This window comes from Podarcis gaigeae (assembly GCF_964106915.1).
Source record: "Podarcis gaigeae genome assembly, chromosome: 10".
Classification (NCBI taxonomy): Eukaryota; Metazoa; Chordata; class Lepidosauria; order Squamata; family Lacertidae; genus Podarcis; species Podarcis gaigeae.
In genome coordinates, this window is record NC_139686.1 from 17,073,063 (window position 1) to 17,096,265 (window position 23,203).

At 44.2% G+C, this 23,203-nt stretch overlaps 2 protein-coding genes across 44 annotated transcripts in view; one reads left to right on the top strand and one right to left on the bottom strand.

Moving 5' to 3' along the window:
* The window catches only part of LOC310826186 (tigger transposable element-derived protein 1-like), a 1,677,490-nt gene that overhangs the window by 605,551 nt on the left and 1,048,736 nt on the right, over positions 1-23,203 (bottom strand). The window lies entirely within an intron of this gene.
* The window catches only part of MICAL3 (microtubule associated monooxygenase, calponin and LIM domain containing 3), a 182,881-nt gene continuing 170,575 nt past the window's right edge, over positions 10,898-23,203 (top strand). For 22 of the 43 annotated variants that reach the window (XM_083699728.1, XM_083699761.1, XM_083699770.1 and 19 more), the window contains exon 1: positions 11,003-11,402. The gene's annotated coding sequence lies outside the window, so the exon portion shown is untranslated. Of the gene's footprint in view, positions 11,403-23,203 lie in introns of all 43 variants that reach the window. The other 21 variants (XM_083699745.1, XM_083699773.1, XM_083699752.1 and 18 more) reach the window with 7 other exon arrangements.

The following is a 23,203-nucleotide window of genomic DNA, read 5'->3' on the forward strand; positions in this document are numbered from 1 at the left end:
ATGCTAATGGGAGTCACGAGATGAAATTCCCTAAGCACCAAGAGCCAAAGCCGCCCCCTCAATGTGCAAGCAGCATAAAGACGTGTCTGTGTGTGTGTTGGCACGGCTGAGGGCCTAATGTGGAAGAATAATAGACATCAGAAATGGACATGAATTATTTGTTCATCTTGCCCATCCCCATGGAAATTGCTCCAGAATTATTCTCTGCTTTCTGTTTTTGGGGAGTCCTGCCCGCTCAGTATTTAAACAAACATACATACAAAACTGATCTTTCCCCAGTCTCTTTTTAGACAGTTCAGCAAATCCAGGCAACAGATATTATTGCAAGCCAGTTCTTATTGAATCCAAGTCTCTTCCTGCATCATTCCCCAGCCCTGTTTGTTTTATTCATCGACTCTTGTTTCCTGCTGCTCCAACCAAGGAGCTTAGCACAATGCACAAGGGGCTATGCCATTGTCTCATCACACATGGCTGCTAGATAGCTTAGGCTGGCACAAGGCCATCCAGAGAACTTCAGCAGCGATCAGAACTTGTGTTCCAAGACTAACACTGTATCAATCCTATACACATTTACTTAAGCACCATTGAACTCAATGGGGCCTACTGCCAAATGGGCATGACAAGGGTTACGCTGTTATTGTAGCATAAGCTCTTGTGGACTAGAATCCCCTTCATCAGAATGCTATGTTAATTAAAGTGACCATTTGCAGCAGCATTAATTGAAATGCAGAAAAAGAAAAAAACATGACTGTACACTGGAGAGCCAGTGTGGTGTAGTGGTTAAGAGCGGTAATCTTGTAATCTGGGAAACCAGGTTCGCGTCTCCGCTCCTCCACATGCAGCTGCTGGGTGACCTTGGGCCAGTCACACTTCTTTGAAGTCTCTCAGCCCAACTCACCTCACAGAGTGTTTGTTGTGGGGGAGGAAGGGAAAGGAGAATGTTAGCCGCTTTGAGACTCCTGAAGGGGAGTGAAAGGCGGGATATCAAATCCAAACTCCTCCTCCTCCTCTTCTTCTTCTTCTTCTTCTTCTTCTTCTTCTTCTTCTTCTTCTTCTAATTTTGTATCTGCCAGCTGCAGATAACACTGCATGCATCTGATGAAGGGGACTGTAGTTCACAAAAGCTTATGCTGAATGTATTGGTTTTTACGATACAGCATATATTTATGCAACAAGCACAAGGCTATTTGTTATTGCTGAATATGTTTTGAGTCACACAGCTTCTATAATAAGTACAAGCAAGTACACTGTGGGACTGAGCATTCTGTTAAACATTCTTCCATTCTAAACAGAAGGAAACTGTTGTGTTCAGTTTACTAACATGTCCTTCTTCAGAAGAAGCCAGTGCCATCCAAGTTATTGCAGGCTACAATTAATATAATGTACAACCATATTCAGCAATGTGTATTGGTGGTCGGTGCACATTAGGTGTGTTACATGATTGAGTGTGCTTATTCTCCTCCATGAAATTTGGAAGTACTTACAGTTTGTGACTTCTAATTTCCAGAACCAGAAACCCTTTTCTGCAATAAAGCAATCTTATTCAGCTTCTACAGGGATCCTGTTTATTGGCTCCTTCTTAAAAGGGGTGCAGTCTTCCTAACCCCTTGGTGAGTCCCCACCCCCATTAGAGATTAGCAGCTTGTATGGATCAATTAAAAGGGCAAAGGAAGGAGTTCCCCTCCCCTTAGGAAGTTTGAGTGTGCTAGTTTTGATAACTAAAGTATCAGGGGTTGTAATTTTTATGTTAGTAGTTTTAGACTTTTCCGTTTCCTACAGGTAATGAGAATAAGAATTTGAATCCAAGTGGTAAAAAGAAAAATATATGAGAAGAGTATTTATTGCAAATCAGCATCTGTTTCACCCCAAAGGATTTGTTTCAAAGGTAGATTTCTCTTCGCTTAAAAAAGGTAAACAAAAAAACAATGTTTGCTTTCCCTGCTTGTATTTCTGAAGGGGTAGTGGTATTATTCTGTGATTGTCTTGCTTGCTACTGATAACATATTTTGGCTCGTCATTGTATAATTTAGCTATCTAGGTTTTGTATCTTTAACTCGAGGTTGATTCAAGGGTTGGTATGTTTTGCTGTGGCCCTACACAGCAGTAGGGGCTAGTGGACCTGCTGCAATGAGGCAGTGGACACGCACACTGAGGAAAGAGGGGGCTGTGGAGGGGGTCTTGTATTCGACCCTCCAAAACCTGGAGCTTTAGGTAGTTAAATTTTAATTTTGTTTTTGGACCGATGGTCTGTGATAAAGGATGTGTTCTTCTGTTGTTTGTTTCTCTGGCTTCTGTATGCTTTATATCCTTTAGTGCAGCTCCTGTATATAGTACGTTCTCTTTCTGTCTTTCTGGTGGCAACCCAACTCATCTGACCATATATTTTTTATTGCTTGCTAGAAGTTAGCCTTGTGCTCTTTCAAAATGGGCAGCATTCATGCAAATCTTTAATGCAGAAAGGGAGCAAGTTTGCAATCATCTCCCCCTGTCGCATTCGTTAGACAGTCAAATTGGGAATAATCTTTCCTGGCTATAACACACCAAGTATTGTTCTGCTAGTTGGATCAAAACTGCCGGGTTGCACAAAAGAAGTATTCTACACAGGACTTTAACAGTTATGCTAAGGAGTTCTCTTTCCATCATGGTGGGCTGTAAGAGAGAAGTGTTATGTGTAATAGGTTGGAGTGGGTGGGGAAAGGGAGAGTGGCTATTTGAAGGAAAGGGTGATGGGTCAAATTGAAACTCTTTTGTGTTGAGTTGAAATCTAACACAGAACTGAGATTTAATTTTTCCACACATAAGAAATTCAAAACTATTAACGCTAAGAAAATGTTGACCTAGTGAATAAAATGGTCTTGAATGCTAAACTGAATTTAGAACTGAAGCATTCTTGCTGCAGAAATTGGAGATATTTGATGCTGAAAATAAAATTAAAACCAGTTCTGTTGACGTATCAAATGTGTACAGTTGTCGTGCTTTGTGCCAACTTCTCCTCTTCCTTTTTCTCTACAAAGGTAATCTTAGTCAGGGGGAATTCCTTATTGTAGTCTGGGGCATGCATCCTACAATTTAATCATTCAGTATTTTCCTGTTATTGAACATGAATTAGGGTATGATGAGTCACTGTATTTGTAACAAAGAAAGATTTATCACAGAAAGCTATTTTAAGGCCTCACTCACTTAAAAAAAAAAACAAACCCAGAAAAAAGCTATGTGTCTGCCAGTTACAGAAGTCTTATTCCAGGGAGACAAAATGTTTAAAATATCTTTCCAGGATCATCTAATGTTGTACAATCCATCAGGTAGTGATTGGTGCAGTCTGCTGTGCCTGTACCTAAACCTAACTAAAAAGTCTAAATCCCATTATTTGCGCGCGCGCGCGCGCACACACACACACACACACACATTTTGGGAGTGGAGAGTACAAAATTCTTCGGTTCAAAATTATGTAATTATTTTAGAGAAAGAGAGCCATTAGTCAAGAGAGCTCCCTGCCTTGAACTTAAAATCCAAAATTTGACAAAGAAGAAACAAAGGAAGGGGAAGGAAGAGTAAACAATGAAAAGCATGCAGTTATTTTAATAGCATATACTTATGCTTGGTTACAGGCTTCATGTCCTGGGACCTGGGGGGCTGTGACAAAGGTTTGTTTTGCCTCTCCCTCCTAGAAATAATACATATAAGAACTTGGTAACTAAGAATTTTCTCCATCTCCCTCCCAATCATTTTTGTTTCCCTGCAAACCTGAGTGTTTTAGTTTATTGTATTGCTTTGAACCGTATTGGTTTTTAAGATTATACATTGCTGTGTGGGTGCCTTTGCTCAGAGAAGTGACCCTCCAGTCCACAAGACAAGTAAGTGTGCAACAAGCCTGACATCCACAGTGAGAAAAAAGGGTACTAGTGATCTGTTATGGCAATGTGATGGCTTGAGATAATGGGTGGGTAGGGAACAGAAAGGTTGATGCTGGCAATTAACACAAGAAAACAAGAAAATAAAATGTTAAATTATAATAGGAATTTAGTGTTTTGGTATAGTGTGCTGTATATTTCTCTCCCTTTTCTGGCTTTTAAAAAATTCATCTTTTGAAGTGTAGTAGCAATGGGGAAACAGCTTAGAATGTAGGTTTTATTCTTAATGTTCTTTTCTGTTTACTTTGGTGTGGTCCAGTCTATAGAGATGTTTCAATAGGTGTTAAGTACAAGGCCCCAATAATTCACCTCTACAACCTTCTCCTTGTCCGTAACCAAGGGCAACCTTCATAGGCCTCCTTCATTTGGCCGGCAGCAGGGGTCAGCAAACTTTTTCAGCAGGGGGCTGGTCTACTGTCCCTCAGACCTTGTGGGGGGCTGGACAATATTTTTTTTGGGGGGGAATGAACAAATTCCTATGCCCCACAAATAACCCAGAGATGCATTTTAAATAAAAGGACACATTCTACTCATGTAAAAACATGCTGATTCCCGGACCGTCCGCAGGCCAGATTTAGAAGGTGATTTGGCCGGATTTGGCCCCCGGGCCTTAGTTTGCCTACCCATGGCCTACAGTTAGTCAGCTGCAGCTGGTTGTTCCTCAGAAAGAATTATAATGCCTTGGTGATAGCTGCTTCTTTCCCTTACTGTTTTAAAAATATAAAGGTGCCCTTATAGAGTTTTTTAATTAATTGATATTCCCTTATATTGGACAGTTGTCAGCAACCTATAGTGTACAGAGACATGCCTTAACAAGATCACATATGGCTGCTAGAGGCGGTGGCTTAAAACTCCTATGTGGAGGTTCTGTGGAATCTTAAAACTGTGTTTTTCCTAATTCCTGTTTGCCTTTATTTCTGGGTCCAGGGATGTTATACTTGGCCTTGCTTCCTTTTAATTACAAACATGGAAATTCTTAATATTTAAGTTGATACCTGGAAATAACTGGGATTTACCGTTTTTGCTGAAATTCCACACTCCCTCCAGAAATGTGGCATACAACATTCCATCATCAAAGGTGCAACTCCAGATTTTTGTTTTCTCCTTTGGTGCTACGGATTAACCTTCCTATGATTCCAGTAAAGTACCATATAGTAACTAATGTCAATATTTTCTTGGGCTTCAGAAGCTGACGATGCTGCTAACTCAGGTTTTAATTTAATTTTTTACATTGTTTTTTTTACAAATGTTGACACTTGCGCTGCAGAATTAAGAAGAGCTGCCGTGTCAAATGTGACCAGCTTCAAAAGGAAGTTTATGATAGCAGATGACAAGAGAGGGCTTTCCCAAATAACTGTGTAAGTGTTTGCCATCAAAGGATCCCTTGTTATTGCTAACACAATGATGCATTATGCTGGGTGTTTAGAATTGGACAGCAGTGCTCCCTGCCCCCCCCCCCATAGTAAGTTTGCATCACTGATGAACTTGGCTACAGTTCTTCCAATTCTGTGTATCTCTTGCTGTATGTTGTTGTTTACTGCATTGAGACAAGTCAAGGGAGCTGAATGAGGACACCATGTTGTCAGTCCTGTTGCACTTGGCATAGGTTGTGTGGATGCAACTGCTAACAGCTTTGGTTTTAATTACATAGTTTGTGTAAAAGATTTCTTGGTGGTAGTAATACGAAGCCAGCAATGAGGGCAGTGGGTTGCTGTCCTGTCCTGTCCTTCATTGGAATTGCAAGTTCACCTTGAAGGCAAAAAGCAGGCAGTGGATTATATTAATCACTCCTTGTGTTCTTACAAATTCCAGAAGAACAGCCTAGTTAGGACATAGCAGCTCATGCCATAATAAATCATAAGTTGTGTAGGGATTCTAACATTAAGAACTATGGCAGCACATCTCAGTCTTTATGTTGTATATTTATAACATACATATACAAATGCTCTCCTCTAGTGCCCTTACTGCTCAGCAACTAGATACCTCTGGGCCAAATCCTTACCTCTTAAGGAACATCAGTGGGCCCAGTATACAGGAAGGGTCTAGTAGTTGTTTGGCAACATGGGTTGGGTTGCAGTGTACTCTGAAGAATAGTGCTGGTGGGAAACCTAATCCTCCGTCACATTCTCAAAATGACCTCTCTACAATTTTTATATTATTATTTTCTTGATACTTTTTATCCTGTCTTCCCACAAAGTGCTCAAAGGGCATACAGTGTCAGGCTTCAGGGAATTGGCTTCCTCCCCTGTGGCCATAAATGAGCAGATCAAACGAAAGGGAATTCTTACCAGTTAGTTTCTTTAATAAACACAGCGAAGGACAAAAGAAAGCATCTAACCAGAATGGGGGTGCTCCCAATTAAGGTCACCCCCTCTATTCCTTTTAATTCATGTCACTCCTATGTTTTGTAATCTGAGTTTGTACCCTCTGCACTTTCTGTTCTGACACTTTCTGAGCTCTTCGAGACTTTGGGGAAGGGGTGGTGGTGGATACTACCCAGAGACTGTGAATCTGTTAACTCACTCTCTTCTAGTGTTTCTTCTGCTAGCTGTTCCCCATCCGGTATTTCCCAGCTTCTGCCTTCTGAACTATGCCCCTCTGCAAACCACTGCTCCAAATCTATACTGTCCTCCTGCTCCTGGGAAGATTTAGGATCAGGATCAGGAGGAGGGAGTGGCTCTCACCATTCTTCCTCAGTGTAGTCCTCCTCAGCACTGTCCCTGACATACAGTGGTGCAGCAAATTGGAAGGGAGACTGCGTGTTGAGATTCCTGCATGGCAGGGGTTGGACTAGATGAACCCTGTGAGTTAGGTTAGGCTGGGATAGTGGTGGGCCCAAGGTAAACCAATGTGCTTTATGGTTGAACTGGGGATTTGGAGTTGGATTTCCATAGGCCTAGTCCAATACTGTAACCAGTACCTCACACTGAGCTTTAGACCAAGGGTTCCCATTTGAGCTGGTTAAAAATTACTGAAACCCACCAAAATAGTGGTATGGTGCCAAAGCGAGTCACAAAACAATGGCAGTTTTTCACAATCATCTGGCAGTTAATTAAGATCATAGTCTACTAATTAACTTGCCTTCCTTTGGAAGTTACAAAATTCTTTGCTGTAGGGTTTTCCTTGTGACAAAGAGTTCCAAAGCTCTGTGACTCATGCTAAGTACAGGCACTTATTGTAGAGAAAGGTGGGGAACCGCTGACTCACAGGCCAGACTTGGCCCACTAGGCATTGTCACTTGGCTTGCAAAGCTATTTGGGGGAAGCCACACTCTCCCCAATGTCAGACATGATGTCAGGTGTTGACAGGTAGGAGCAGAGCTCCAAAGAAACAATCAGAGGCTTAAAGTGAGTTGCTGACTTTTCCTTTGTTGTTAATTAATTATATTTCCTTCAATACTTTCTCTGGCACTTTCCCATGAGACCTTCCTCCCTTCTTCCAAACCCCTGCCCACTTTTGTTCAGCAACCAAGGAGTTGCTGGTAAGGGCATTGGTCCAACCAAAAAGATATGGCAGGGCTTGGGACAGGCAAGTGAGGTGTATATGTGAAGCCCTCGAAAAATGGGGCTGGGACATTTCCCCCCAGGCTTTCGCATCTCTAGTGAGGAGGCCTTGGGCAGGCTGTGGCACTGATGTCCATCTGAAAGTGGCACAAGCCTCACCAGTGGGTCCTGGCTCACTATTTGAGAAAACAGCCTTAGACCATTCTTACTGAGATGCAACAGTACATGGGCTTCACTGATAGATTGGGTTAAAGATATTAGATTTTGTTCTGTGAGAAGGGAATGCAGGGTGGAAATGTGCACCATATTTTATTGTAGTTTTGGTCAGGGCCTCCCTTGTACTACAATGCAACGTCACAGTATCTATGGAAATTCAAGCAAAATGTTGATGTGAATAATCCTGCTGTAGGATTAAAACCAGAGAATAAAGTCCTCTTCAAAGAGCTTGACTGAAGTGTAAGGTTCCTCTAGACTTTAATTGTCAGCTTCAGGCTGACATTTGCTGTGGTTTCTTATTCCTCTAGTGGGAATTGCTTTGGCCATTATTAGCACTTTATTATGATTGCTGATAGGCTGGGGAGGAGGGTGGGCATGTTGGAACAAAGCCCTGCTTCCATAGCTGTGGCAGTACAAAGCTTGCATCTCTCATTCAGTAATGCGAGCATCTGCTTTTGAAAGCATTATTAATTTTTTATTTGGTCTCCCCCCGCCGCCCCCATATGTGATTTCCATCTTTTTTCTCCAGTGCTAGTCTTTTAAACAATCTGGCATTTCACAGCAGGGGGTCAAGAACTTGAAGGCTAACCCCCTTAATCCTGGGATTAATTACACAATTATGCAGCAGTCTAGTCACAAACGACTTAAACTGGAGTATAGTAGGAGTTAAGCTAATTTAGTACCACTCTGAGAAAGAATTGAAGCACTGGTCTAGAAATCACAATTGTGCTTAAAGGCTGCTGGTGGCATCCTCTGGGTGATTGCTTTGTGTTAAGACTGTAATATGCAGAATGGCTTGCCATGACTGTGTGGAAAATATCTGTACCCCTATGACCAATAGGAACTTCTGTTGGTGTCATTAGATTGCCCATGCAATGTAAACAACTCATATGGCAAGACACTCTACTTACAATGGCTGTGACACAACAAGGGGAGATATGGCCACATGCAGGGTCCCCTCCTTGCCATGGCTTCCATGTGGCTGTTCTAGAATATATAGACTTGCCATAGAAGGTGTGAGAGAGAAATAAGACACCTGTTTTAATTCCCACTCTGGGAAAACAAGATTTTAAATTTTATTTCTTGATTTCATTTTTAAACCACCCCTCATCAAGCAAGTGATCCTAATACAGGATGCATGAAATACAAAATCAAGCTAACAATACAACAAGTCCAGTAAACACATTAAAAGCAGTGGGCACAAGTACTCCTCTTGCTTAATTCAAAAGTCCGTTTCCTAGCATGCTAAGAATCCACACAATTAAAAAACTGGCTAAAGAGATAAAGTTTTAATTGGTACTAAAAGCCCTCCAATGCTGTGCTCTAGATTTTCCTCTTTATTCCCCCACCTGAAATGTTCAATTTACTGTTCCTTTAGTCCAGCAGACTTTCAGTTTTCTGAAGGGCTAAGAAACATTAAATGGTGCATTTAAAAAAAATAACTTTAAGGTACAGGTTTATTTTTGATTACAAATATTACCAGCATTGGATTCCAAAGGAGTCACAGCTGTAGCTCTGAAAGATGTACCGCCACTTCAGCTAATTGCAGCTCCCCTTTCTCTTCTGTTTCTCTGTCTACCCTGACTAGCTAGAGAGCATGCCAGTTAGGTACCAGGCTAAGTTCTGGTGTATAAAGCCCTATATAGCCTGGAATACTAGGATGCCTGGAACTTAAAAAGAGGTCCATTCTACACAATGTAGGAATCGGGCCTTGTGGCACCTACTCTTGAGAATTGCTTCACCTTGAATGTTAGACAAGATGCCATCTCTGTTTCTGGAACAAGCCTTTTAAGTTGAGATCTTTCCTGGTCTACATCTGTACTGTATTGCAATTGTTTCTAAGAATGCTTTAATTGTTTTGTCACTTGTTGTTTGCTGCCCTGGGTATTTTGGGAGGAAGTATAACTAACTAACCAACCAACCTTCCAAATGTGGCATTGCATACCACAGGATGTAGAGCAGTTCCCAACTATCAAGGCACGTTACTGTACTTTGGAAAAATCTCTAGTACAGTAGTCCTAATCAGTTCAGTTCCTCTCATAACACTACTATTTTAATGCTTTAGCTGTGTCAAGCACACATATTGGCAGCTGCCTGAGACTGTCACCTCACCTTACCTCATGGGTTTGCCAACCCTGTTAACTAGTGTACCATATCTGGGCTTTTCGCATGGAACTCTTCAGATTTTTTTTTTTCGGGGGAGGCATCTAACACAGAATGATCAACCCCTGCAAAACTACATTTCCCATAGTCCCTTGGAGAAAGAAAGCTGACTTCTAGGTTTGTTTTTCCTGTAACACCTCTGTGGAAACGAGCTGCTTGCAAGTTACCACAGTAAGGCAGCAGTCCTATGCTTCTTGAGGAGTAAACTTCTTTGGGATTTGCTTTTGAATGTGTGCAAGAGGAACTAATGCGTAAACGGGGGGGGGGGGTGTAAGCGAGAGCGAGACTTCAGCTGTTTTGTATACTGTATTGAGAACTCTTTCAAAGCCGTGTTAGTCTGTAGCAGCAGTCAACAGGAGTCTTACGGCACATGAAAGACTGTCAGAGTTATTGTAACGTAGGCTTTGGCGAATAACGCTTCATGTACAGTATCTGATTAAGAGGCTTCTAGTGCACGCAAGCTTATGGTAGAATAAAGCTGCAATCCCATTCACACTAAAACTTGATGGAACTCAAACCCAGGGAACTCAGGGCTTTGCTTCTGAAAAGACCGGTATAGCATTGCACACTGGAAACATTTAGCTTTCGAAGTGCTACAACATTCTCTCTTTCTCTCTCTCTCTCTCTCTCTCTCTCTGTGTATATATATGTTTTGACCCTAATTTCTAACGCCCCCCCCCGAAGCGCAGTGGTTCAAGGGCACTGCGTATATTCGAAAATCCTTCCTTAAACTTTTAGCCGTTCCAGATACAAAGCGCCCAACGGCTCTCGCAAGCAGAGCCGTTGCCGGCACAATAATCCCGAGCCCGCTTCCTACAGCCGCCGCCTCTCCTACTCCCTCTTGTGCTTTTTTGGCTGGTGTTGCTGTACTGTATTGAAATGGCATTGCAAATTATTGGATAGCTGGAGGTCAAGGTTGCTCTCTTCCCACGTAAGAGGCTGTGACGTGAACAGGGCGTGTGCTGCTTTCTCTCTCTTTCTTTCTCCCTCTCCCCCCTTTTCTCTCCTCTCCTCCTTTCCTTGGGACTCCTCCAGACACCTGAACCGCCCTCCGCCGTTAGCCTCTGCCGCTTTAAATGCATTGCGCCTTGGCCCTGCTGCAGTCCCTTGAGCGGCTTCCCATTGGCCGCTTTGCTTCGCGTCTCCGCGCGGCGGCCAACCGCCGCCTTTGCTTTTTGTATCACAATTCGGACCGCACCACCGTCTCTCCCGGCGGAGGGGTGTGCGAGCGGACGCGACCAACTCCGGGACGCCGCTCCCTGTCCCCATTGGCCGCCGTTGGCTAATTCCCGCTCCATAAACCTCGGAGCGGAGCGGCGCGCGTGCTTCTTTAAGAAGCGGGGAGGACGAGCTGGCCCCGTCCGCGTCCCTCGTGTCCAGCAGCAGCAGCGGGCAACGGCTGCCAAGGTGTGTGCGAGCCTGTCGCTGTTCCTGCCCTCGCCTGCCCGGCGAGGAGAGAGCCTGGAGCGCGTGTAACGCGGAGCGCAGCCGGCCGGAGACCAGAAGCCCCAGGGAACCGGGCGACGGTGCAGCCGGGCTCGCTCTGTGGCTTAACGCGCGCTGCGCGAACTTCTTCTTCCCCCAGCAAGCGGGCACCGGTCATGAGCAAGTACGGGAGGCTGCAATGCACCGGCCAGAGGGAAGGAGGGGGGCAGATCGTTTCCCCGCGGCTGGATTCCAGCTCCAGGGTTGAGGATCGGGGCTGGCGGAATAGTGGGGAGGGGTCTCTGCCGGGCTGGCTGTCGCTTTTTCTGCACCGAAGTCCCAGGGATCGAGGGCTTTAGTGGGGTGGCCTGTTCCTCCATTGTTGGGGAAGGTGATGCCTTTGGGAAGGGTGTTTCTGCATGAAGGTTTCTGGTCCTGCTGGCTGCAGAAGAGCGTGGTTGCCGCTCTTTTTTTAAGGGAGGGTACGCGGAGGCGGTTTATTGGGGTTCCTTTTTTACGAAAGAAAGAAATGGGAGCCAGGAATCCTCTTCTCCCCACAACCTTAGATAATAGCAGGAGGAGCGCCCTCCTCAGTTCTGCTCAGAGCAGAGAGCTTCCCTGCTGTGATGTGTGTTGCTGCGGGTAAGGGGGGGGAGGAGTGGGTTTTTAGGACGTTCGTGCATTCTCTATTATGAAAACATTCCTCCGCTCTCTGCATTAATTAATACAAAAAAACCCCACCCGCAGTCTTTTGGGATTCCCGACGTATGCGATCAATAAAAGTGGACCGGAAACCTCTGCTTCACACACAGAGTATCGGAGACAAGCCAATCCTTTCCGTAGCGTCGTGATAGGATTGCGTATCACTGGTAGCTGGCAGATAAAGAGTAACAGATCTGCATTAACACCGCGGCAAAACATGTGCCTGATTGCTCTGCCTAAAGCGCAACGGCAAAGTCGAAGCCCTGATCTAGGCACGTCTCCAAGCGTGTCCTGTGTTTGAGGATTGTGTGGGATAAGATGCACATGCAGAAATTCTCAGCCTTTTGTGCCTGACTGCTTTCCATATACTGGCATTCACCAGCATGGGAAGGGCTCTGTGTTGGATTTCTAAAATGAGCCAGCTTTAAGCTTGCCAGATTGTTGCACTTCTTCTCTGCAAAAGCTCTAAATCTGGGTTTTGCAAAGGCTGGTTATGGGATACTCTGCCTGTCTTCAAAGGCAGTTTCAATCTCTGTTACTTACTATACCTTCTTTGTGGATGAACCTTGGGGTCGGGTGCAGCAGAAGTTTCCCGGGCAATGAACTCTTCTTGAAACTGAACCCTAATATTTGGCCATCCAGGCTTGGAGGGACAGGATTAGGCCATTTAGTGGTCTCAAGGGCAGATTGGTCTTGAAAGAAATCCTGTTCAAGCGAGCTCTTTGTCAGAGAGATTTGACAGAGGTGCAGAGTTTTGAAACAGGGCCCTGTGTTATTGGTGAAGAGCTTCGTCTGGTACCAAGGGGATGTTATTCAGCAAGAGCAACCCTTTGTTATTTTATCTGTGCAAAATGTGCGAACATTTCTAAAGCCCCAAAGGCTGCAGAAAACCCTTATTAGTTACTTGTGTGGATAAAGCCAACATGTATTTGAATGGGAGAAAATAATCACTTGTAGGCCATATATCAGCTACAGCATAGTGGAAGATGTGTTTGGGGAAGATTAATCTCCCCCCCCCCCCTTGAGGAAAAGTTCTATGTGTGCCCTTTACTTGGGAGCACAGCAAGTCAGAGAAGAAGGGAAGCAGATTTTTAGAACTGAAAAGAGGTAGCAGGCAAGCTTTTTGTAACTTCTTGTAGGTGAATTTATTTTTGCATGGCTGCTTGATGGGGTTGTATTGTTTCGAATGAAGTAAGGATTTATAAGGAATGACATTTGTTGAATTTGTAAACAATAAAACTTCCCTTATTTGGTGTATGCTCCCCTTCCCCGATTGTTGAGTGTACTGTGTTCCACTATTTACTCCAGACAGTTTTATATTGCACAGAAACACTTTTTTTCCTGAGAAATTTGTGGGACTAGGCATTCATGTGTCCACGTACTATATTTCAAACAGTTAATATTTGGAAGATAATCTTATTTGCCTTGCATATCTTGTCTAGATGTGTTTACAGGAGTTCTGGGCAGAGAACAATGCAACCAGTTATGATTGATTGCCTCTTTACACAGTCTAATGTGATAGCTATCCATTAACTATGGGAGAGACAGAAGGGACAGATCCTTGCCAATTCTATTGTGTGGGAAACTACAAAGAGATATTAGTACTGAAAGCAGAGAATTATGCCAAATACCTACTTAAATCCTGGAGTGTGCCAGATGAATTTTCAAGCACTGTCTTATTTCGGAACTGCTACATCTAGGGGTTTTATGGTTAAAATTCAGATTGGGAGGGCTAGATCTATCTCTCTCTGCGGAATTTGAGATTCTGAGATCTCCATACTATGAGGGTTGTCAATCAGTGTGTTCTAGTTGGGACTGACTGTTTCTAGATGTGATTTGGTTATGTATGGAAAAATGCAGTTTTACAAAGGTGCCTATCCCTAACCCCATAAGGAATAGCTAGATTTACCAGGTGCTCTGTAATCTCAGAAATGACTTTAGGTCCCTGCTGCACTCTTATGAATGAAAAGGTGCAACCTGAGGGAATTCAGGAAGCCTGGTAGAAGCACTGGGTGGTATTCAACTAAGTTTTACTCAGGGTAGACTCCTTGAAATTATTGAATTGAATTTCACTTCTTCATTAATTTCAGTGCATCTACACTGAGCAAAACTTGGTGAAATAGCAACCATTGTTCTTTGTGTACCCTGTGCTTTTCTCACCATACAGTCTTTACTCAGTGAAGACATCTGAAAATGCTCTCCATTCTGAGTGACCTTGAGACAGTCACTATCTCTCTGTGTAAACTACCTCACAGGGTTGTTGTGTGTTTGTTGACTGCAAGACCAAACCATTTATGCTTCGTTGAGGGCAAGTTGAAAAATTAAGTTAAGTGCACCTGTTACATATATATGAGCCCATTCACACATGTAATATTACCATGCTGGTGGGCTATTAATAGGTGGCATTCTAACATTAACACATTCATGGTCCAGTGTGTACAGTAAGTGTGTGCATGCAGAAAATTTACACAGGTCAGGACTTTCACCTTTGCTTGCGTCCATGGAGGTCCATGGGAATTTTTTCTGCATGGAGGAGTAAACCACTGAAATGGAGGAGCAGATAGATTTCTTTTTTAAAAATTGAGGGGAAGAATGTCTGCTATACATGTTGTCACTTATCTCAGGTTTCACAAATGCTAGAAACAAAAGTTGGGAATTGGAGTTATGGTTCATCTGGGGTGGATCTGCCTCTTTGCCCCCCCTCTTTTATATTGGGCCCAACTCTTATGCACTGAATATAAAACAGGAGTGAGTGTTTAGGATTTGTCAAATAGAAGCAACTGATTTTATGGGCATAACTAGCTTTCATGGTCTTTTGCAAGTCATACTACCAGATCTCATAGAGGGCATGTTTACTGTTAAATAGAACACCTTTCTGCATAGGGATCCCAACCCTGGGAAGGCCCAATGCTTTCTCATTTCTGTCAGTAACATTTGTCATCTATTGTAGTTGTGTTTGTATTTTAAATTGTTGCAACCTGTCCTGACACCTTAGGGTGAAAGGCACGTAATAAATTAAATTAAATTAAATTAAATTAATGGTGATAATAATAATAATGTTGAAGACATCATTCCTCCTTCCTGGACTTGTAGCTGCCAGCTGTGATGAAGGCTGTGAAGCAGGGCTGGTGATGGAAAGGAAGTAGTAATTTATTTTAATTACTTTTGTTTCCTGCTCTTTCTCCAGTGGCATTTTAGCCTCATGACATCCCTGAAAGTGAGGTTAGGAAGAGAGTTTTTTCATCCACTGGTAGCCTTTACATCTGAGCAGGGATATTTGAATCCAGGATTCTCATATCCAGGTCAGCACCTAGCTACAGCACAACATGGTGATTTTGTGGCTGCTTTCGTTTCCTCCCGCAAATGTGGGCTCACGCTGTTAAATGCTTTTCTATATGAAAACATTCTGTATGTACAGAAAAGTAGCAGGCTGGGAAGAGGGGTACCTTCTTCCTCAAATGCTACTTGTCTATATGCAGGGGATGTTCAGTCACTTGTGGTGTGAAGTGATAAAATCCAGAAAATCGGGTCCTCCCTTAAAGAGGGCACGTATTGCGGTGAGACCTGGAAAACCGACACCCTGTGTTGTGGGTGGGTACGATTGGTCAGCCACAACACCCAATTGGTAGGTCCCTCAAAGCTGGGTGCAATCTGGCCAAAGGGAACCAGTCCAAATGGTTTGAGGGACCTATTTATACCCATGCACGAGACCCAGAGCATCCTCTTCCGGCGCATGCCCTTGGAACACCCGCCCACCTCTCCCTACTTTTGGAGCTTTGCGCTTGACCTTGCTATGCCATCGTGTGTTGTCTGTCATTGGGACAGGGGCACGGCAGGGATCCACTTAGCTGATTGGCTGTTGCCATTTGGGTTTCGCCTGCCGCGAAGCAAATCGTCACAACTTGTAAGGTTGCGGATAGGCTCTGGTTCAGGTGATAGGGATGGGAGAACGCTCTCGCCATCCATATTTGAAGGGTATTCCATTAAAGGAATCCAGGGACTCAATGGTTTGGTCAACCCCTGAGAGGAGATGGTGCCTGTGCCTGAGTCGAGGGGGACATTTGGGTGGCGGAGTTAGCCCATTCCCGGCTTTCCACTTATCCAGGTGTTCACCTTTGGCTGACCTATGCTGGAACCCTGAGTCAGTGCTACCTGCATAGCAGGGAGCTAGTCAAATCAGAGCCTATGCAACCAGTCACTTGCTGTAATTACCGTATTTTTCGTCCCATAGGACGCTCCGTCCCATAGGACGCACCTAGTTTTTTTGGGGGGAAATAAAGGAAAAAAATTTCCCCTTTATTTCCCCCCTAAAAGCAGGTCGGGGAAACCAAACCAGGTCGAGGAAGGGCGCTGCACCTCCCTGAGCTTGTGGGGCTGGCCGATGTCTGCCTCAGGCAGCAGGCTGCTATCTGCAGCGTGGGGAGCCCTGTGGGGAACCCCTGCAGGGCTCCCCACGCTGCGGATGTCTGTCCGGCGCGCGGGGCGCTCTGCTTCAGGGCGCCCCACCCGCCGGGAGGCAGGCTGCTATCCGCAGCGTGGGGAACCCTGCGGGGAACCCCTGCAGGACTCCCCACGCTGCGGATGTCTGTCCGGCGCGCGGGGCGCTCTGCTTCAGGGCGCCCTACCCGCTGGGAGGCAGGCTGCTATCCGCAGCATGGGGAACCCTGCGGGGAACCCCTACAGGGCTCCCCACGCTGCGGATGTCTGTCCGGCGCGCGGAGCGCTCTGTTCAGGGCGCCCGACGCTCCGGGAAGCAGGCTGCTATCCGCAGCCTAGACAGCCCTGCTGGACCTCCTGCAGGGCTGCCCGGGCTGCGGATGAGCTCCCGAAGCGCCGGGCGCTCTGCTTTCAGGGCGCCCAACGCTCCGGGAAGCAGGCTGCTATCCGCAGCCTAGACATCCCTGCCGGACCTCCTGCAGGGCTGCCCAGGCTGCGGATGCGCTCCCGAAGCGCCGGGCGCTCTGCTTTCAGGGCGCCCGACACTCCGGGAAGCAGGCTGCTATCCGCAGCCTAGACAGCCCTGCCGGACCTCCTGCAGGGCTGCCCAGGCTGCGGATGTGCTCCCGAAGCGCCGGGCGCTCTGCTTTCAGGGCGCCCGACGCTCCAGGAAACAGGCTGCTATCCGCAGCCTAGACATCCCTGCCTGACCTCCTGCAGGGCTGCCCAGGCTGCGGATGTCTTCCTGAAGCCTGGAGAGCGAGAGGGGTCGGTGCGCACCCACCCCTCTCGCTCTCCAAGCTTCAGCGAAAGCCTGCATTCGCCCCATAGGACGCACCCAGATTTCCCCTTCATTTTTGGAGGGGAAAAAGTGCGTCTTATGGGGCGAAAAATACGGTAATAAAGTTGTGGCCTAAATTCTGCCAAAAACCAAAACCAAAATTTGAGTCAAGTGTGAATTTATTTAGGGGGAAGGTTTCTGGGTCTGAACACGCAGTAGGTTTAACCACCTGCTGATCATAAGAACTAGGCCCAAGGAGACAGCTTGAGGTAGCCAGAACAGTTTCCTTTGTAAAAGAACAGCTGTTGGGTCTAGCAGGTTGCAGCCTACTGGATTTCCTTTCCATTTGAGATATGCCTAGCAAGAAACTTGGGAGGTTGCTAATAATAGATTGCAGGGGGAGTTGTTCTGCTGCACAACACCTGTAGAGACATTGATTCTGCATTCTGTCTTTCTGGGCAGGAGCACATTTAAAGGGCATTTGAAGGATGGAGGGTTAAACCCCCCTCTTAACATGCTGGGGGAAGGGGTCTCGTTCACTTACAGCCCAACCCTTTGCATGTTTTCTCCAGAAGGAAATCCCACCATGTTCAATTATACTTGCTTCCAAGTTAGTGCACATAGAAATGGAATTCATGCTTCCCTTGCTTGGCACACTTTTCTTCTTTAAAACCCACATTACAGATACACTTAATTGTTGTGGTTGCAAGCTGCAGCAAGTAGGCAAGTGTCTGGTTATATGGACGTCATAAAAGTAATTTCAGACTTTCCACTGTAAAAATCTGGGCATAGAATAGCTGGAGGGTGAAGATGTCATTAGTAAATGCGTACTTTTACCTAGGCACACATATGCATTTTGTGTTAATTATGTTAATCCTCTCAATCTGTTCTTCAGGATTTTAATCAGGTAGGTCCTGGCTCCTAGGTCTTAGCCAAAGTGTTTAGTGTGAACTTGTGCACAGGTTCCTGAGCATAGCTTCTGGGCATGTAGCTTTAATTTTAAACATTATGCACCTCCAGTGTATCAGTTTGCTTACTCTTCTGATGAAGGTTGCAACTCTTAGCTCATTCAATTAATTGATGGCATCTTACCAGGAATATGGAACAATTTTCTCCCGTTTTCCTGCCCCATGGGACTACAAAATGAGTTTATCTAACCCAAGGATAATAAACTCTGCCTCCTATTTCCCGAGGTTTATTGATAATATATAAAGACCTGTAGCTAGTTATTTGACAAGTTATTGCTAGTCGGTAAGCGATCTGTTTACTATTATATTTATTAAGAAAATGTATATCCCTCCCACCCTTCCAAAGGATTTGCATTGCTCAGGGTTGCTTATAACGGTAACACCAAGCAATGGTACAAGGCTGGCATAGGCAAACTCAGCCCTCCAGATGTTTTGGGACTACATCTCCCATCATCCCTAGCTAACAGGACCACTGGTCAGGGATGATGGGAGTTGTAGTCCCAAAAAAGTCTGGAAGGCCGAACTAGCAGGTCAAATGCCCATTGGAATACATTTTTAACCAGATTACAAGAAAAAGTGAAAGCAGGGGTACATGGATTTCATGAGGTAAGGTGTTCCATAAAATAAATATAAAATGTTCTATAACCTGGCCACAGAGGAGGCCTTTTCTCACAGCTTCTCACTTCTGCCTTTGCCTGTGTTCAAATGTCTATTTAGACAGTTCTTTTTCCTAGTTTTTCTCCCCATTCCTCTAGTTTGCTTAGCTAATGCTTCTTGTGCTTCCCTCTCCTTTTCTAGACACTTCTGTCTGTTGTGCCTCTCTCTAGAACAGGGATGGAGAACTTGTGGCCCTGCTGATGTTGTTGGACTCCAACTCCCAGAAGCCCCAGCCATCATGGCCAGGGATGATGGGAGTTGTAGTCCAGCAACATATGTTCTCCATCCCTACTGTAGAAAAAAATGACTCCTCTACCTGCCCACCCCTTCTTCTGTGACAGTTGGGCAGCTCCGTCAAAAACTTTGAGGCTTCTACATAGATTTTTGTCATAGACATGGTCAATATTGTTTATCTGCGGTAGTGATTACAGAACTATGCGTTGGAAAGAAGCCACTGACTTCACTAACACAAGAATGCTGCTGATTATGGTTTAGGTAACATGGCAGATGTAACCACTGTCTGGAATGAAATTTGTGAACAAGTCCTGAACATGTTAAGACTTCTGAATCGTTACTCAATTAGAAAAGCAAGTGAGAAGATGGTATTTGACACAGACTTAAGGTTAATCACCAGCCAACCACAGTTCTTAAGAAAAGAAGGTTGTTGAATCTCTATGATTTTTTTCAGCTTCCAAGCTAATCTCGACACTAAAATGGTGAACATCTGGAGACTTGGCTTTATATTAGCTGGCTTTGTTAGTCTTAAACATGAAAATCAGTGCTTTGACTCGCTGTTGGCTCCTTTTGCCTTTTCACCTACTTTTGCATAGCTGCTAAGAGTTGCAAAATGTCAACACACACACTCGTAACAAATCTCTCCCTTAGGGTTCAAAATGTAAGGTTAAAATAGTAGGCACTGTGGGGTCTTACATAATCAGGACACTTGTTTTCAAAAGCTAAATGTGGAACAGAATAGGAGTTGGCAGAGTCTCCTTCAAACAGTATATAAATCAGCTGGGTTCAGTGATGGATCTAAAGGTTCTTCGTACTTCAAAGTAAGTTTGTGCAAAATTACACTGCTTCAGGAGTGCAGATTCAATCCTTGTGCTAATATTTCTGTGTTGGTTTTGAAGATGCATAGACATTGAAATATATTTACTTTCTCTTAAGATAGTAGCCAATGTAACTAGGTACAATAGAATCACCTTATTTGGATATTTTGGGCCAAGTTCGGTTGAATGCATGAGGTCAGGAAGTGCTTACAAAACCTTTTCTTGATCAGGTCCCTGTGTCCGTACACTCCTCTCATAATAAGCAACTGTAGGAGCAGAAATATCCACCGTATTATGTAAGATTTGTTTGTCATAACACACTTGACTCATTGTTTTGGAGAATTTATGGCTATAGTGGTGTCATTCTAATAGGTTTTGGCGATTGTTTGTAAACACTGCAAAAAAAATAAGAAGCTAAATTGTATGGATTAATCACATTTGTTAGACAGTTCTGACAAATGCTTTATGCTTTGGACTTGTTTATGGAGAGGGAATATTGTCAGGAAAAAGGTTATACAGAATTTATTTTTGAATTAGGGTTTGCATTCAAGCTTACTTGTAAATACCAGCTTTTCACTTCCTTCTTAATATGGGTCTATAATTTTAGGTGATGTGCATCTTGGCATAACTCCGTGAATTCAGCAGGACTTTTATCCTTGCTTTATGTGGCTTTCAAATATTCTACTGTATGCATAATCTGGAAAACATTAATGTTTAGTACAGTATATGAGTATTCTTTAGGCTGCACTTTGAAATTATATTTTACACTCATCTGCCACACCATCTGCCTACAATTTTATTGGCTAATATAGGACACTGGAACTGTAGACGAAAATTTGATTGTTGACCAGAGGTATGCCAGGTAGACACCCTGAACATCTGCACAGATTTCAAGCTTCCTTTAAGAATGGAGAGTGTTTCTTGACTGTTGCTCTGTATAGAGATAAGCTCAGAAGAAGAAAAGCACGAAACCTGCAATTATGTTGAACATTGGCTCTTCTTAGCCTTTAGGGCAGTAGTGAGCCTATCAAAATACAGGCTTATGTTGATTTGGGAGATCTTCTAGAAGTACAGCAGAAATAAGCAATGAAGATACTCATTAAGATTCAGAGCTGCAAAAACAAGTGATGGAGTGTATGTCAGTGGGTGCTTCACTGCTATCTTCTTTCTTTTTCTACAATTGTTTCTGCAAAAGTGTCTGAACATGAAAGCGTGAGGAAGGACTCTGGGGATTCTGCTTGTAGCAAGGTCTGTGTCACTAATGAGTTTAGGATTTACATGAAAAATATTTACTCTTTCTCTTCCAGTTGCTGCTGAGGACAATCTGTAAGTGCACGTGTTAGACCCACCCCACTTACACAATATAGACTTCTATATATAAAAATGATCAGATTTATATTTTTTCCTTTTTCTTTTCTGCCATTCCACCTTTAAAAACTGTTTTTTTCTTCCCACGGCAAACCAGTTCAGAGAGACATCTAATGTTGAAAAGTCTATTAAAATAACCACATTGACTTTAGCAAATTGCCTTTCCAGGTGGAAATGTCACCTATGGAAGACCCTCTGGCTTTGATTTTGATGGGACTCCAGGGGAGAGGGAGTTGGTGTGGAGCAGCAGTTAGTGGGCTCAACTAGGAAGAGAAATGTGGAACCTAAGCTGAGCCAGAGTCAAAATCTCTGTGCAGAACCCAAATGAACTGTCACCAACTCAACAGTGTGACGATTGCGTTGTTCTTAAAAACCTGCTCTTGTGTACCTGGGCGTGTGAAAATTAATGGCAACAGGGAACTGTGTACCAATTTTATTTAAGGTGATCGACAATGAACTGAATTGATTTCTAACAGAGATCTCTTCCAGCCCTATATGAAGATGCTGGGGGTTGAAATTTGGGACTTTCTCCATGCAAAGCAGATGCTGTACCAGTGAACTACTGCCCCTCTTTGATTCAGTGGGACTTACTCCTGTGTAAGTGTAGGATTGCAACCTGAGACAAGTTGCCCACAAAGTACATTGGTAGGGTAAATTAGAATGTTTTGTGGTGGGTTTTTCTCACAATAGCATCCTCGGTTGTTGTTTTTTAAGTGCAAATTCACCCTGTTTATCTGCTGAATATGAATGCTCTGGTTTCTATTTCTGAAGACGGATCCATTGAGTTCCAGATCTATAGGGTTTAGTATTGAGATAGCTCAGTCAGTAGAGCATGAGACTCTAATGGGAAAGTGAGAGGTGAGGAGGTGACTGTCCGAGAACAAGGAGGTTTGGAGCTGCAAAGATTTGGAGCTGCCTGAGGGTGACTTTTGTGCAGCACAGAGGATGAGTTAGCACTGTATTCAAATTAATTTAACACAAATGTGCTAGCTTTTTCTGTATGCTTGTATATTTTAAGTCCACAAAAGTTACTAACATGAAATGTTTTTACTAGCCTAAGAGATTAGCAGCCTGTATTTCTTGCTATCCATGAGAAAGGGAAGTCTTGGCAGGCTACTTAAAACCCTGGGTTGTATCCTGTGAAGCCATCTTGTCTGCACAAGGACTTTGCTTGTGTAATGGAACTTCCTTTCAATCCCCAAGCTTCTGAGGCAGATTTGGGGAGTGCAGGAGGGAGGGAAAGGCTCTGTTGCACTTGTACGAATAGACACCTTCATTGGGAACAACCCTTTTGTCTTCTATCAAACAGGATGGCAGAGAAGGAATAGAGCCGAATGATAGTTTTTCCAAAGACAGCATGTAAATTAGGAGAACTGCCTGAGGTGGTTGTTGTTTAGTCGTTTCCGACTCTTTGTGACCCCATGGACCACAGCACACCAGGCACTCCTGTCTTTCACTGCCTCCCGCAGTTTGGTCAGACTCATGTTTGTAGCTTCGAGAACACTGTCCAACCATCTCGTCCTCTGTCGTCCCCTTCTCCTTGTGCCCTCCATCTTTCCCAGCATCAGGGTCTTTTCCAGAGAGTCTTCTCTTCTCATGAGGTGGCCAAAGTATTGGAGCCTCAGCTTCACGATCTGTCCTTCCAGTTAGCACTCAGGGCTGATTTCCTTAAGAATGGATAGGTTTGATCTTCTTGCAGTCCATGGGACTCTCAAGAGTCTCCTCCAGCACCATAATTCAAAAGCATCTATTCTTCAGCGATCAGCCTTCTTTATGGTCCAGCTCTCACTTCCATACATCACTACTGGGAAAACCATAGCTTTAACTATACAGACCTTTGTTGGCAAGGTGATGTCTCTGCTTTTTACGATGCTGTCTAGATTTGTCATGGCTTCTAGGCTGGTTGTGAGATATATTCAGGAGAAGGCTAAGGAGTAAAGCTTACAAAAATCTGGAGTCCTTAAAACTCCATAGTGCCTTATATGTCTCCTTCCAGCAACTCCTGCAGCCAAACTGGTGC